Genomic DNA, 13,044 nt, shown 5'->3' on the forward strand with positions numbered 1-13,044 from the left:
GCATACAAAGTGCTCCAGACTCTCTGCTGCATCACAAACTTCAAATGCCAATGATAGCTGTGAACATTTATATTTATGCAAGACAACTACTCAGAAAAGAGGACAAGGTCAGAAGTGCACATTTAATTTGCCTCACGATTTCTTTACAATCTGGAGAAAGTGAGTCCTCCCTTGAATAAGGCTTACAATGCTCAATTCAAATAATGTCTGAGGACCAGCTATTTCAACTGGTATAAATCAACAAGGTATTATTTCTATTGGGGTAGTGTCTAGAGGTCCCCAAAGATCTGGGCCTCATTGTGCTCAGCGATTTACACACATCTAGTGAAAAGTCAAGAAAAACAATTCTGTTGTTTTAGGAGAACCAGCACAGAGCTTTTTAGCTTGCACCCCATGAGTTGAGCAGTCAGCAGCCTGTGGAACCTGAGAGCCCTGCGGGGTGGGTTGAAGGAGGGCAGGCAGCTAGAGAGCTAGAAATTCCAGGGAGCCAGTCCAGCAGCTGGCTTGTATGAAAGTGGGAGAGCAGCCTGTCTAACCAGCATGCCTCCATGATTTCCATTTAAAGTTCAGATGGAATCTACACACTTATTTAGAACATTTCAGTTCTGTATAATGAACCTTTTCCAAGAGAAAACTGATGCATCACAAGATTTTTGACCAGCTCGACTTAGAATCCTGAGTCTACTTTCAATGCAATTCAGATAACTAAGCACTCAAGTGACTTTTGAAAAAACAAACAAAAGAAAAAACAATAGGACTTAGGTACTGTGACAGGGTCAGGCCAGATGGCTACAGGAGAGTTTTAGAAGGCAGATATATTAGTCCCAGATTAAGCACGTCCATTTTTCCTGGGTAAGGTAACAGGGGCAGTTCCAGAACAAGAAGGAACTTGCTGGAACAAATTCAGGCAGGCAGGCTAATTAAGAGACAGTTAAGAAGCTGCTAGAATCAATTAGGGCAGGCTGGCTAATCAGGGCACCTGAGTTTAAAAAGGACCTCACTTCAGTTTGTGGAATGTGTATGTGAGGAGCCGGGACCAAGAAGCACTAAGAGCTGGGAGTGAGAAGGTATACTGCTGGAGGACTGAGAAGTACAAGCATCATCAGACACCAGGAGGAAGGTCCTGTGGTGAGGATAAAGAAGGTGTTGGGAGGAGGCCATGGGGAAGTAGCCCAGGGAGTTGTAGCTGTCGTACAGCTGTTCCAGGAGGCACTCTAGACAGCTGCACTCCACAGGGCCCTGGGCTGGAACCTGGAGTAGAGGGCAGGCCTGGGTTCTCCCCAAACCTCCCAAATCCTGATCAAACACAGGAGGAGTTGATCTTGGACTGTGGGTTCCACCAGAGCGGAAGGTCCCTGGCCTGTCCCCAGACCCACTAGGTGGATCAGCAGAGACTGCAGGGATTGTTCTCCTTCCTTTTTCCCATGCTGGCCAGTAATGAGGTTAGCTGAGTGAACGGCAGGTTTGAGCCACTAGCAAAAGTGGCCAAACTGAGGGCTGCCATGAATCTGAGGCAAGCAAATCTGCCAATTAGCACAGGACACACCAAGGCAGAGGGGGAACTTTGTCACAGTACATAAGTCACTTTATTTTCAAAAGCAATTGTTACCCTAACTGCATAAACAGACTTTGTTCACAAGGTATCAGGTACTCTGGATAAAGATGGTTGTGAAATGAACTATGTAATATCTACTGCTCAGCTGGTGGATATGATAATTCCTCCATCGACCTAGTATGGTGTACTCTGGGGGGTAGATTGTTATGGCTATGTCTCTCAGGGATGTGGATTTTTCACTTCCCTGAGACATAGCTAGACCAATATAAGTAGTCAGTGTAGACCAGCCCTCAGGTTTACATCTGTAAGAGGAGAATAGCAGCACTTAGGGACCTCATTAAGGTTTTGGTGAGGCAATTGCCCCAAAGAGTGTGGGGTGCTCAGATACTCTTACCAGGGTTGATGTAAGTACCTATAATAGAAAAATACCACCTAGCTCTTACAAAGCATTTTTCATCAGTAGATCTGAAAGCACTTCACAGTAGAGGTAAGTGCCATTACCCTCATTTTACAGATACGGTTGACTTGAGTGCTGAAGAACAAGTGAACATTTCTATTTTAATCCTGTAATTTTAACTGTGGATGTTCCCCTTTTCCCTATAAATGTCTAATCCATCTTTTAATTTTACTCAATTTTTTGCCTCTTCAATAACCGGGATGTGCATGGTCATGCCTTGTGGCTTGAGTAGGAGCCAGGAAAGGCAGGTCCAGGAGCAAAGCCAAAGGTCAGAGCCAGCAGTCAGAAACCAAAGCTGAAGTCAAGAGGTAAATCAGGGTTGCATTTTCCATAATCAGCTATCAAATCAAAACTAATTCTATATCGTATCTTAGAAAACGAATCGCTCTTAGCTGAAAAAACTCAGTCAAACTGTGTGGGATGTTTGGCAGTATGTTATAGCTCATTAAAATTATTCACATGGGCATTTATTTGCCAATATATTGAGCAACTCTTATACAATGGTGTTACTTCAAATTAATAGGGTTACTTGTAGGCAAATATGCAAAGCTGGTTTCCAGTTACTTAAGCTAAAGCCAATAAAGTGTGTGGCAGTTGGAATGTATTTTCACATGAAAAATGGTAGTTGTATATTGCAATACAGAGATAGTCCCAACACTAAAGAACTTTTGGATAGGATGGCCAAAATATGGACCATTACAGCTAATTTAATTTGTCATAGAGCCACTGAAGTTGATGATCTGCCTCAAGCTTTTATACAGAATCTTCTCAACAGATTAGATGTTGGTGAGAAATTCTCACAGGTGAGAGAATTTAGAATTGTCAGTGCTATTCTTATGGGCCAGGATTTTAAAGTTACTAGCCATTTTGGGTGCCCAATCTGAGGTACCTTAAAAGGGCCTGATTTTGATAGGTTCATGATCTGTACTTTCAGATCAATCAGGCCTCTTTCAGGTATCTTGAGATGGGCACCTAATAAATGAAGGCATCCAAAAAAAAAAATCACTAGTCATTTTTTAAAAATCATTCACTTAGAATTCTTAGATAGCTCTCTTTTGAGTCACTTGAGATATACATCATTGCTTCACTTAATAAAATGGTTTCTCCCAGCTAATAAAAAGAACCAGCTGAAATTCCTACATGAAAGTGTGGAAACTGTCCTTTGAATGCTGTAGTTCTATCATCTGACCTGCAAGAGTGATTTTCTAATTTAAAATTAAGGCAAATTTTCCACTGATTGTCTTTGATAGCAAACTCTTTGCAGAAATCAGATATAAAAGCACTGATGGGGGGGGGGGGGGAACAATCATTTTAATTATGCCACTTCAATAGGTTTCAGCCACTGATAACTAGGAACTTAATCCTGCAGATGTCACCCATGCAAGTAATCCTGGCTCACATTAGCTGCATTCATTCAATGGAATTACTGGCATGAGTAATTCTTACTCCTGCAATTAAAAGTTTGCAGGATCAGGCCCCTTATAGCAATAAAAAACACAAAGCAGCAGAAAAATAGCTTCCCAAATGCATTAAAGCTTTAAAAGTGAAAGGCTTTAAAGAATGCTCTCTTCTCAGTCAAATTTACCATAGTAATTTGAATTAATAAATTAAGGTTCTTCAGTATGTTGTTCTGTACCTAAATTCTACCTTGTCTCCTGACAAGATTTTTGTCAAGTGATTCTTGGCAGTTGAGCTCAGACGAGTTTTAACAATCACGTGGCATTTTTTTATATACTTGATTTCCATTAACAATTGTAGTTGTGGATGGTTTGATAGCATTTGTGTAGAAGACTCTTTAAAGCCATAATAGATGTGCAGTATGACTTTTATAGCCATCCTGTCTCCCAGTTCCTTTACACTTTAGCACCCACTGCTGCTATGAATCGGTGTAGCAGTGTATTTCAGCCCGGATGTCTTATGTCAACGCTCTGGGTCCCAGCATCAAGGCTATAGCCCTGCATAGCATCAGAATTCCTTCTGGAGTGTGTTTACTTGTCTGCCAACCTTCTGAGCTGCATTATCCTCCATTCCTTCTCCTCTGCAGCGTTCTGGCAGCACAAAAGGCTGAAAACTGGCTGTAACTAGTCAGATAAGAATTTTATTATTCAGAAGGACCTCTCAGCCTAGTGGATCCTGCTCCTCCACAGCTGGCTTCCTACCTTTTCACAGGTTGTGTCAAGGATGTGGTGGAGCACAGATCCGCCCTATCAATTCTCAGCTGGCACTTGGTCCCCTATGGAATCTATGCCAATGAAGCACCGGAGAACAGCCCCAGGCTCTCTAGTTTATCCCTGTGCCAAAGCAGCTGCAAGCTTCAGAATCAGAACAGGCTCCCTGATGTCCTCCTCCCATCTTCTTGTGCCAGTCAGAACTCCGTACAGAAGAGCATCTAGCTCATGGCTTTTGAGGAAAAACCACGGAAGAGACCACTTGAAGCAAAAGAATGAACAGATCGCCTTCAGTGTGTGATTATTTGTCCAAGAGGAAGTATATTTGGTGACACCATGATAAAGGCTTCAGACTGTGGTGGATGGAATGAAGCTGAGATGATATTGATACTTTACCACAGTCACTCTGTAGCTCTGTGCAATAGATTGTTTATGAAACTTGCAGTAAAGAACATAAACAAAAATATTTTCCTTGGAGGGATTGGGGTGGCAATTGGATTTCTTAGATTGTATTCTCTTACGGACAGGGACTGTATTTTTATAATGTGTGGTTGTAGCAGGGTGGTCACCCACTTCTGCCTTAAAAGGCTTAAAATAGCCTGGGGAGAGGGCTGTGGCAGGGAAGGAAAAGCGGGGATGACTGGGAGAAGCAGCTTGAGCTGGAGGCCACGCCCCAATCAGGCAGTGGCTGGCTTAATGAGGGCTCAGCTGGCCCTTATAAGAGGGCAGTGGGCCAGGAGCAGACATTCTCTCTGTCTGTCTGTGTGCCTTTAGAGGGAGAAGAGCCTGGCTGCTGGGGACCGTACCTAAGGTGGAGCAGGGCTGGGGGAAGGCCAGAGGAGCTGGGGAGCTCTGACCTGGAAACCCCCCAGGCTGCAGGCCTAGTGTAAGGCCAAAAAGGGTACTGGGGTTGCAGGGGGCAGCCCACGGGTAGGCAGAGGCAGCAGGTCCAACCCCCCCTTGCCTATGATGACTGGCTTATACAGACTGCAGTCAGCCCCAGTGAAAGGGGGCTAGATGGTGACTGGCAGTAGCCCATAGGCTGAAGCAAGGTGGAGATCTAGATCTGTGGGGTATTGCCTGGAGGGGCAGCTCCCCAGGTATAAGGGCACTGGGGTGCAGAAGGGTCACAGGAGCCAGTGGCAAGTGGGACACCAGCCTGCAGAGGGCGCTCCGGAGGCTGGAAACACTAATTCCCTTGATGACCAGCAGGAGGCGCTGCACTGGTGAGTCATCACCCCGTTACAGTGGTCATACAGTGCCTAATACAATGGGGATCCAATACTTATTGGAGTTTCTTGATGCTATTGTAATGTAAATATAAAATATCACCACCACAGTAAGCAAACACTCCTCCTGCCAACATTTTTCATTAATATTGTGGTTGTCTCCAGACTATCTTGACCTATGTTTTTAGGTCAGTATTCTCAAAGCAAGACCCCACAGAAGTAGCACATTAAGAGAGAGGGATGGTAACCACTCAAAAGAATGACAAATACAGCTAGGAGAGCAATAGCAAAACAGAGCCAATATAATTTTTTCTGGGTCAAATGTCCAGTGCAGCGTTCAGACTGAATTTCACATTGGACTCTTCAGCTCTAGCCTTTATCTCTGCATATATGTGGTTAGAAAATGAGTTATGGAATATGTAAATTCAGCAAAAAATAAATGAGATCTCAGTTGAAAATTTTGATATTTCAATTTGAAAAAGGCTCCATAGTGCTTCAGGCGGCTGTAATTTGGTTGCCTCATACTCTGAGTATCCTTCTCAGGCTGGGCTCCTTGATCACACTACATCTTTCATCAGTCAGCACAGTCTCACCTCATGATGAGGTGAGGTGGTTGCTAGGGTCTTCCAAGATGCAGAGAGGCATTGTGGAAAATGTAGTCTGTCTGGGCAGCTCAGCCCATAGAGGAGAATGGGGTTGTGAAGAAGTCAAACTACAACTCCCAGGAAGCATGTCAGGACAATCACATGAAGGAAAAAAGTCGGATATTTGGTGACGGAAAGCAGGAAACTTTGGCCAAAAAAATGGTAATTTGGTCAAAAATAGTGCTTGACAGAATTTTTTCAACTAGTGTTAATAAAAGGAATCTCCCATTCAAACCTGCAAGGAGTCCTCACCTGGCATACAGTCAGTGTAATTAGCTCTTATGCCAAACCATTTGCAGTCCTTGGCACTGGGCCATTGCTGTGAGTGTCAGGATGAAGTGCTTCACCATATTCTACATTCTCAGCTAGCACACCGAGGCTTGGGGATAGGGTTTTTCCTTGGAGTCTCCAGGAATTAAAGACTAACCTTTAAAGGTTATGTCATGTGATGAAACCTCCAGGAATGGGTCCAGTCAAAATTGGCAACCCTACTTGGGGAGTCATAGTCATCTAGAATATATCACAATAGCCCCCAGGTTAGTCTAAACCACACTTGTCTGTTGGAGAAATGAACTCACACAACCAGATCCTGTGTGGTTCTTTCTTCTCCCTCCCAAATCTACTCCCAGTTGATATCCACCTCAGCAGATAACCTGTATTTATTTAGTTTGTTCTGTCCTTGGAACAATTAGTTTTGATGATCTTGGATAATGGATAATTTAGTACTACAACCAATACAGACTTCAAAAACTGTCACAAATGCCACCGGTCATCTAGTGCATGGATACTTTTTGAATGTGCGGGTTAGGAACTGGGAGATTTCTTTAATGCTATGTAGCATCCACAAAGTACTCCAAGATTTACTCCAAGCCTGTGTTTTCCTCAGTATGAACTGCCTCTAGGGTTCTGTTAACATTGTTTTAATTTTATGGCTCTAGCAAAACAAGACTAACTCATTCAGAAAAAAAAAAGTGTTCATGCTTCAGACTTAGATTGTTGCCATGTGTCACAGTTATTTAGGATAGTTCAGTTCCAGAGCTTTATTCTATATCATCTAACAATTTCTGTAAACTAGCGACAAGTATTCCCCTGCCTTTTATTGTTCTTAGATCACAGTACTACTCTGGGGATAGAATTTCCCCCTTTCTTTACTCAAATGTCTTCTTACTGAAGATGCCTGATAGTTTCAGTGAGCTACTGTCAGTAGGATATTATCTAGGGAGTCATGGCACTATACATTTTAAAAAAGGAGACACTATCGTCCCTGCTGTACCCTTACTGGGCAAAAAGCCCCAAATGCGCAAATACAGAATGGAGGATAACTGGGTTGGCAGCTGCACTAGTGAGAAGGATCTGGGAGTTGTCAGGGATCACAGCATCAACATGAATCAACAATGCAATGATTTTGCAAGAAAAGTAAGTGTAATTTTTGAGTTGAATTAACAGAGACATAGCATGCAAGTCACTGGAGGTGATAATACCACTTTAGTTAGACCTCAGATGGAGTATTATATAGAGAGAGCATGCAGAGAAACCAGGAAAGGATCCAGAAGCAAGCAACAAAGATGATCAAAGGGATGGAATGCAAACCATATGAGCAAAGGCTGAAGGAACTGGGTATGTTTAGTTTGGGAAAGGAGGAGATTAAGCGAGGTAGGGAGAGGGCATGATAGTAATCTTCAAATACTTGAGAGGCTGCCATAAGAAAGATGGAGAAAAATTGTTCTCCTTTGCCATAGAGGGCAGGACCAGAGGCAACTGCTTAGGGAATTCATGGAAGCTCCTTCACTTGAGGTTTTCAAAAAGACTGGATAGCCATCTGTCCTGGATGATTTAGACACAATAAATCCTGCATCTTGGCAGAGGTTAGACTAGATGACCCTTGTGGACATCCTTGCAATAGGGAGATTTTGTAGGACCAAGTGGTCACAAAAAAGGCTGGGGCTAATCCCACTGCAACAGTCATGTTGACCAAACTGTTTTCCAACTTTCGTGGAAATAGAAAGCATGATAGTGCACTCCAAAGACAAGTCTTAAATGGTAAGCTAACATGTTATTTCCATGAAAGCAAATTAAGCAGTCTTGACCTATTTTGCCTAATAGATAGACAATGGTCTACTTACAAGAGTATCTGGGACTCGGATGCATTCAGTCCAAGATGATCTGTTTTAGTCAATGTGCACTATAATTAGATACTATAATAAGGCAAAAGCAGCAGCATTACTGCATAGAGAACTCATAACCTTTGGTGCCAAAGAGTCTTCTTCCTAGTTTGTTGAAGAGACCTGACCTAGCCGTTCACTGAAAATATAGGCTAACTCATGAATATATCAGTTTCCTAACATTCAATACAATTCACTTACTGTGATCATAAAACAGTGTTAAAACGTGCACTAAGTTAAACCACATGAATAACAAACACCTAAATATATTTTAGTGACTAAAACTTCACTTAATAGGCTACCATCCCTGACTAAGATAAGCCTTGTATCTAAAGCAACTTTCAGCATCACCCCACCATCTCCTCATGGTAGAAGATCATTGTTCAAAGACAAAGAGCACTGTCCTCTTAAGCCCCCAAGTGATGGGTAATAAGATGCCATTTTGCTTCTCTTTTATGTTACCCAAAGTTCATTGTCTTTGTCTCAAGAGTCAGGATGACCCCCTGGGGGGAGGGATAGCTCAGTGGTTTGAGCATTGGCTTGCTAAACCCAGGGTTGTGAGTTCAATCCTTGAGGGGGCCATTTAGGGATCTGGGGCAAAAATTGGGGATTGGTCCTGCTTTGAGCAGGGGTTTGGACTAGATGGACTCCTGAGGTCCCTTCCAACCCTGATATTCTATGATTCTATGGGTTAAGGCTCCAGGGCATCCTCCAGTGTGCTGATACCATGCTTTTTCCTCATCCTCCTGGTAACTGGTGTTTAACACAGATGCACATTAGCTGCCCATTGTCTCTGGCATCATCATGCTCACTCTACATTAGACAGGGAGATCACTCTTGTCTGGAAGAAAACCTGTTTTTCCTCTTTGGCTACAGACTTTAAAGCATAATCTCAGCAAGCATCCATAAGTCCTCAGATGATAATACTTGCATTTCACAATGATACTAGTGACTAGTGTGCCACTGGCTTTCATTTGATCTCTCACAATATTCTTTAGAGATAAATATCATGACAACAGTGTGCTAGGTGTAGTGAGTTTGTCAGGCACAATAGAAGCGGCTGTCATGTTCTTTGATTGTGAACCCCTTTGCCAGTGGGAACTGAGGAGCTCTTAGGGTCACAAAAGCATCAATAGAAAGCATTTCATTAAGCAACTATTCAGTAGAAAATATTGATAGACAAGTCTGATTTCTTACTGTGATTTAATAAGAGTCACAGAAAAAACTCATTTTTCTCTTGTAAAATGAGTAATTTTTAGTCTCTTAGGTTAAATGGAAATTTCAACTAGCTGATCCCAATTCTCAGTCATCATGCATCTTGTATAGGTTCAGAATAATGGACAATTGAGCCTTATGTTTAGCATTATGTTTTTCCATAGTAGATAATTATCCTTCTGACAGTGTGGATTAGGTTAAAGCAGAAACTACGAAAAGTAAGCACTCAATAAAATGTTGAATGTTTATAAGCAGTATCAAGGGATCAACGAAATGTATTAACTACTTCAGCAGTAAGAAAAGGAGTACTTGTGGCACCTTAGACTAACAAATTTATTTGAGCATAAGCTTTCGTGAGCTACAGCTCACTTCATCGGATGCATCCGATGAAGTGAGCTATAGCTCACGAAAGCTTATGCTCAAATAAATTTGTTAGTCTCTAAGGTGCCACAAGTACTCCTTTTCTTTTTGCAAATACAGACTAACACGGCTGCTACTTTGAAACCTGTACTTCAGCAATAAGTCAGATCCAGCCATGGATCTGGAAAATGTAACTACCAATACAATGAAAAGCACATTTGGTTTATTTTATTTTAATTTAGAGTCTAATGTTAAGTCACTAACCTACCACGGAATAGATGGGCGAGAAAATTGAGATTTGTCCCCGAAATAAAGAAACATCTACACTAACTGTGTGATGATCACACTGTGAATATTTACAATACCTAATGTCCACTCCTACAAAACAAACTGAGATCAAGATTCAAGGCCTGGTTCTGATCTCATGCCGGTTTCGCATCTTGTATCATCACTGTGATAAACTCAGGACAGATGGCTGTGGGGGTGCGGGTGGGGGGTAGAAAACAGTCCCAGAAGGTTAAAAAGCCCTCCTCCCTTTCAACTGAAGAGGGGTGACTACAGGGCAATCAGGTTCAGCTGAGAAGGGGTTACCAGAGATCAATTAGAATCAGCGGAGAGGGAGTTACCTGAGGTCAATTAGGATCAGCTGATTCCAAAGAAGGGCTGCCTGAGACCTTTTTAAACCCTTCCTTGTGGGGAGAAGGAAGGGGGAGGGAGAGAGAGATGGAGAGAGTTAGGCTACCAGTAGGTGAGTAGCAACAAGAAAGTGAGCCTTTCCAAGAGGGGAGGCTACATTCCCTCCCATGAGGGAGAAAACAAGCCCAAGACACTGGCTGAGAGGATGGACTGCCCCTGTGCAGCCAAGAGGGACCGTTTTACCCCAAGCCCGTCTCACCAAGGCTAAAAACAGCTAAGGTTGGTGAGATGAGAAGGTGCCTTGCCACAACTGACAGTATTAGAGTGACCCCGATCTACACCAACATAAGTAAGTTTAGAATCAGACACTACATATTGTAAAGCACCATGAGATGCCCGGATAGCAGCATTTATTTAGTAGAATTATACTGGGCCAGACTCCCCACCCTCCATCTAACACATGCCCTCGGCCCTGTTTTGGAGCGATTATGCTTCTAGGAGTTGATAGGCGAATTCAGTCTCTGCATTCTTTCAGTCCTTGACCTCTCTGTGGAGACAGCCTGTAATAATGCCATTGGTGGAGCCAGATTATGTGATGGGGTCATCTGCTCCTCAGGGATTAGACTGAGCCTATCAACTCATTTCAAGTGACACACCCAAGAGCTGTGACTTTGGGCCACTACTGACATAGGGCCTGATCTTGCAATATTTACTCACTTAAATAATCTCCACATCTACAATCCCATGGGCACTATTTGCATAAGTAAGGACAACACACATCAAACATTGCAGGATCAGTTCCTAGGTTGAATGGGAGTCTATCATAATGGATGAAAAACTTGTCATCTTGTTTCTGTTCTGTCCAGATCTTTCTTCCAATTCTCCTGCTGCAAATCAGGAGTCATTGAAGTCTGGGGGAGTTATTTTCTGCAATATTAGTATCAAGCCTTTCCCTCCCCCCCCCCCACCCCCCATGATTTCAAGAGCCTGTCATCCTTAAAAGCATCATAGTTTTAAAGGTAGTTTGACTAGGTCCTACTTTTATGTAAAAAGCATGCATATACCTGAATAGCATATCTTCAAAGATTTGTTGGGTGCTAGGTACATGAGCTTTAAAGGGAATCTTATTAATCTGAGACATCATAAAAGATTGATGCTGCCAATGACAAGGTTGATAAATATTTTATAGGGTTTTTTTCAGTGCTACATATTTAACTTTTACATGTGTTCTCTGGACAAAAATTGTGTGTGAAAGCATTCAGCCATTTGAGATTCAGAGCACAGTAAAAGCCTAGTGTAACAGGGTTGCAGACTCACCACCGCGGCGCCTCCTGCTGGTTGCTGCAGGAATTAATTCTGCCCTACCCATGGAACGCCCTCTGCGGGTGGTGTCCTGCCTGTTGCCTGCTCGGCTGTGCTGTCTGAGACCCGTGTTGCTCCCTGGCTTGCAGCTTCCTCTTCTGGACACAGCCATCCGGTTGTGCCCCATTCAGTTCTCTCCCATTCCAGGGGTATCAGCAGTCCTCAGTCTGCACCTGCATTCGTGGCCACCTGCCACCCCAAAGTCTAGTCCCTTGCCTCAAGGACAAGGCACAGTCCATCAGCCATGCTCCTCCATGGTAAGGTGCAGTGTAAGGTGGGAGGGGAGGACCCTCTAGTGGCAGCCATGTCCTGCCTTCCTTCTCTCCCCTCTACTGCTCGTGCTCCCTGGGCCATTTCCCCTTGGCCCTTGCATCTTCTCGGCCCTTTCTTTCAGGGGCCTCAGCCTGGCAGGCATCAGGCTGGTGCTTTCCCTCTGCTCCCCTGAGCCTGCCCAGCACTGCTCTATCTAAGGTGCTATCTCTACAGGGAGCCAGTCCTTCTCCCTTGCTTTTTGGGAAGAGAGACTTGTCTCCTCTGCTTTGCAGCCTTTATATAGGGCCCAGCCTGCCCTTCTCTGATTGGCTTGGTTCTGCGCAGCTGCTCCAAGGGTTGCTATTAACCTCTCCTCTGCCAAAGTGGGGCAACTGCCCCATTACACAGAGGCTTAAAAATCTTGAAATCAATACAGTGCCAATATTCCTGTATTGATCATATCTTAGAAATGCTCTAGGATGCAAAGCAAAGAAATACTCTAGAGCAAATATCTCAAACCAAACTGGTTGCTGTATTAAAGGACAGACTTTGATCCAGTTAATGCCTTTAGAGAAATCTGCTTCAAGGGTAGCAGAAATCTGAACTAGATTTACTAAATATGTTGTTAGATTCTGGCCACTTTCTGTATATTTAAAGCAGATTAGGATAGTAATCAGTTAGTAAAATTAGCAATGCTTGTGACACAAAGATAAGAAAGGAGATCTTAAATCAGTTTCCAGAACTTTTCCCAAATGCAAGGATACCTCGGGAGGGGCAAAAATATAAACAGACTGAAAGGAAAACTAAAAACCACAAAAATTAGCTTGGAGCATGAAAATGTAAAGGTTCAAATATTACTGCATTCTTTTGCTCCAATTTCTGGAGAAGCAGAAAAGAGCCTTTATCACTCTACGACGTCCTGCAACAGCTATATTTAACGTCCGGGAAAATCGTTAGAAAATACTGTCTTTCCCCTTGGTATTGATTTCTGCATTTAAAAAGTA

The 13,044-nt window shown here is 43.1% G+C and overlaps 1 long non-coding RNA gene across 2 annotated transcripts; it reads left to right on the plus strand.

The window, feature by feature from the left end:
* Window positions 1–931: 931 nt before the first annotated feature.
* On the plus strand, window positions 932–4,950 carry LOC119856114. 2 transcript variants are annotated; one of them, XR_005293168.2, is made up of 3 exons: window positions 932–1,128; window positions 2,245–2,320; window positions 4,182–4,950. It is a non-coding gene; the product is annotated as an uncharacterized LOC119856114 (long non-coding RNA). The 2 variants fall into 2 exon arrangements; XR_006281484.1 differs by lacking the exon at window positions 4,182–4,950 and adding an exon at window positions 4,057–4,159.
* Window positions 4,951–13,044: the final 8,094 nt, after the last annotated feature.

The sequence above is a fragment of the Dermochelys coriacea genome, chromosome 5 (assembly GCF_009764565.3).
Source record: "Dermochelys coriacea isolate rDerCor1 chromosome 5, rDerCor1.pri.v4, whole genome shotgun sequence".
NCBI lineage: Eukaryota > Metazoa > Chordata > Testudines > Dermochelyidae > Dermochelys > Dermochelys coriacea.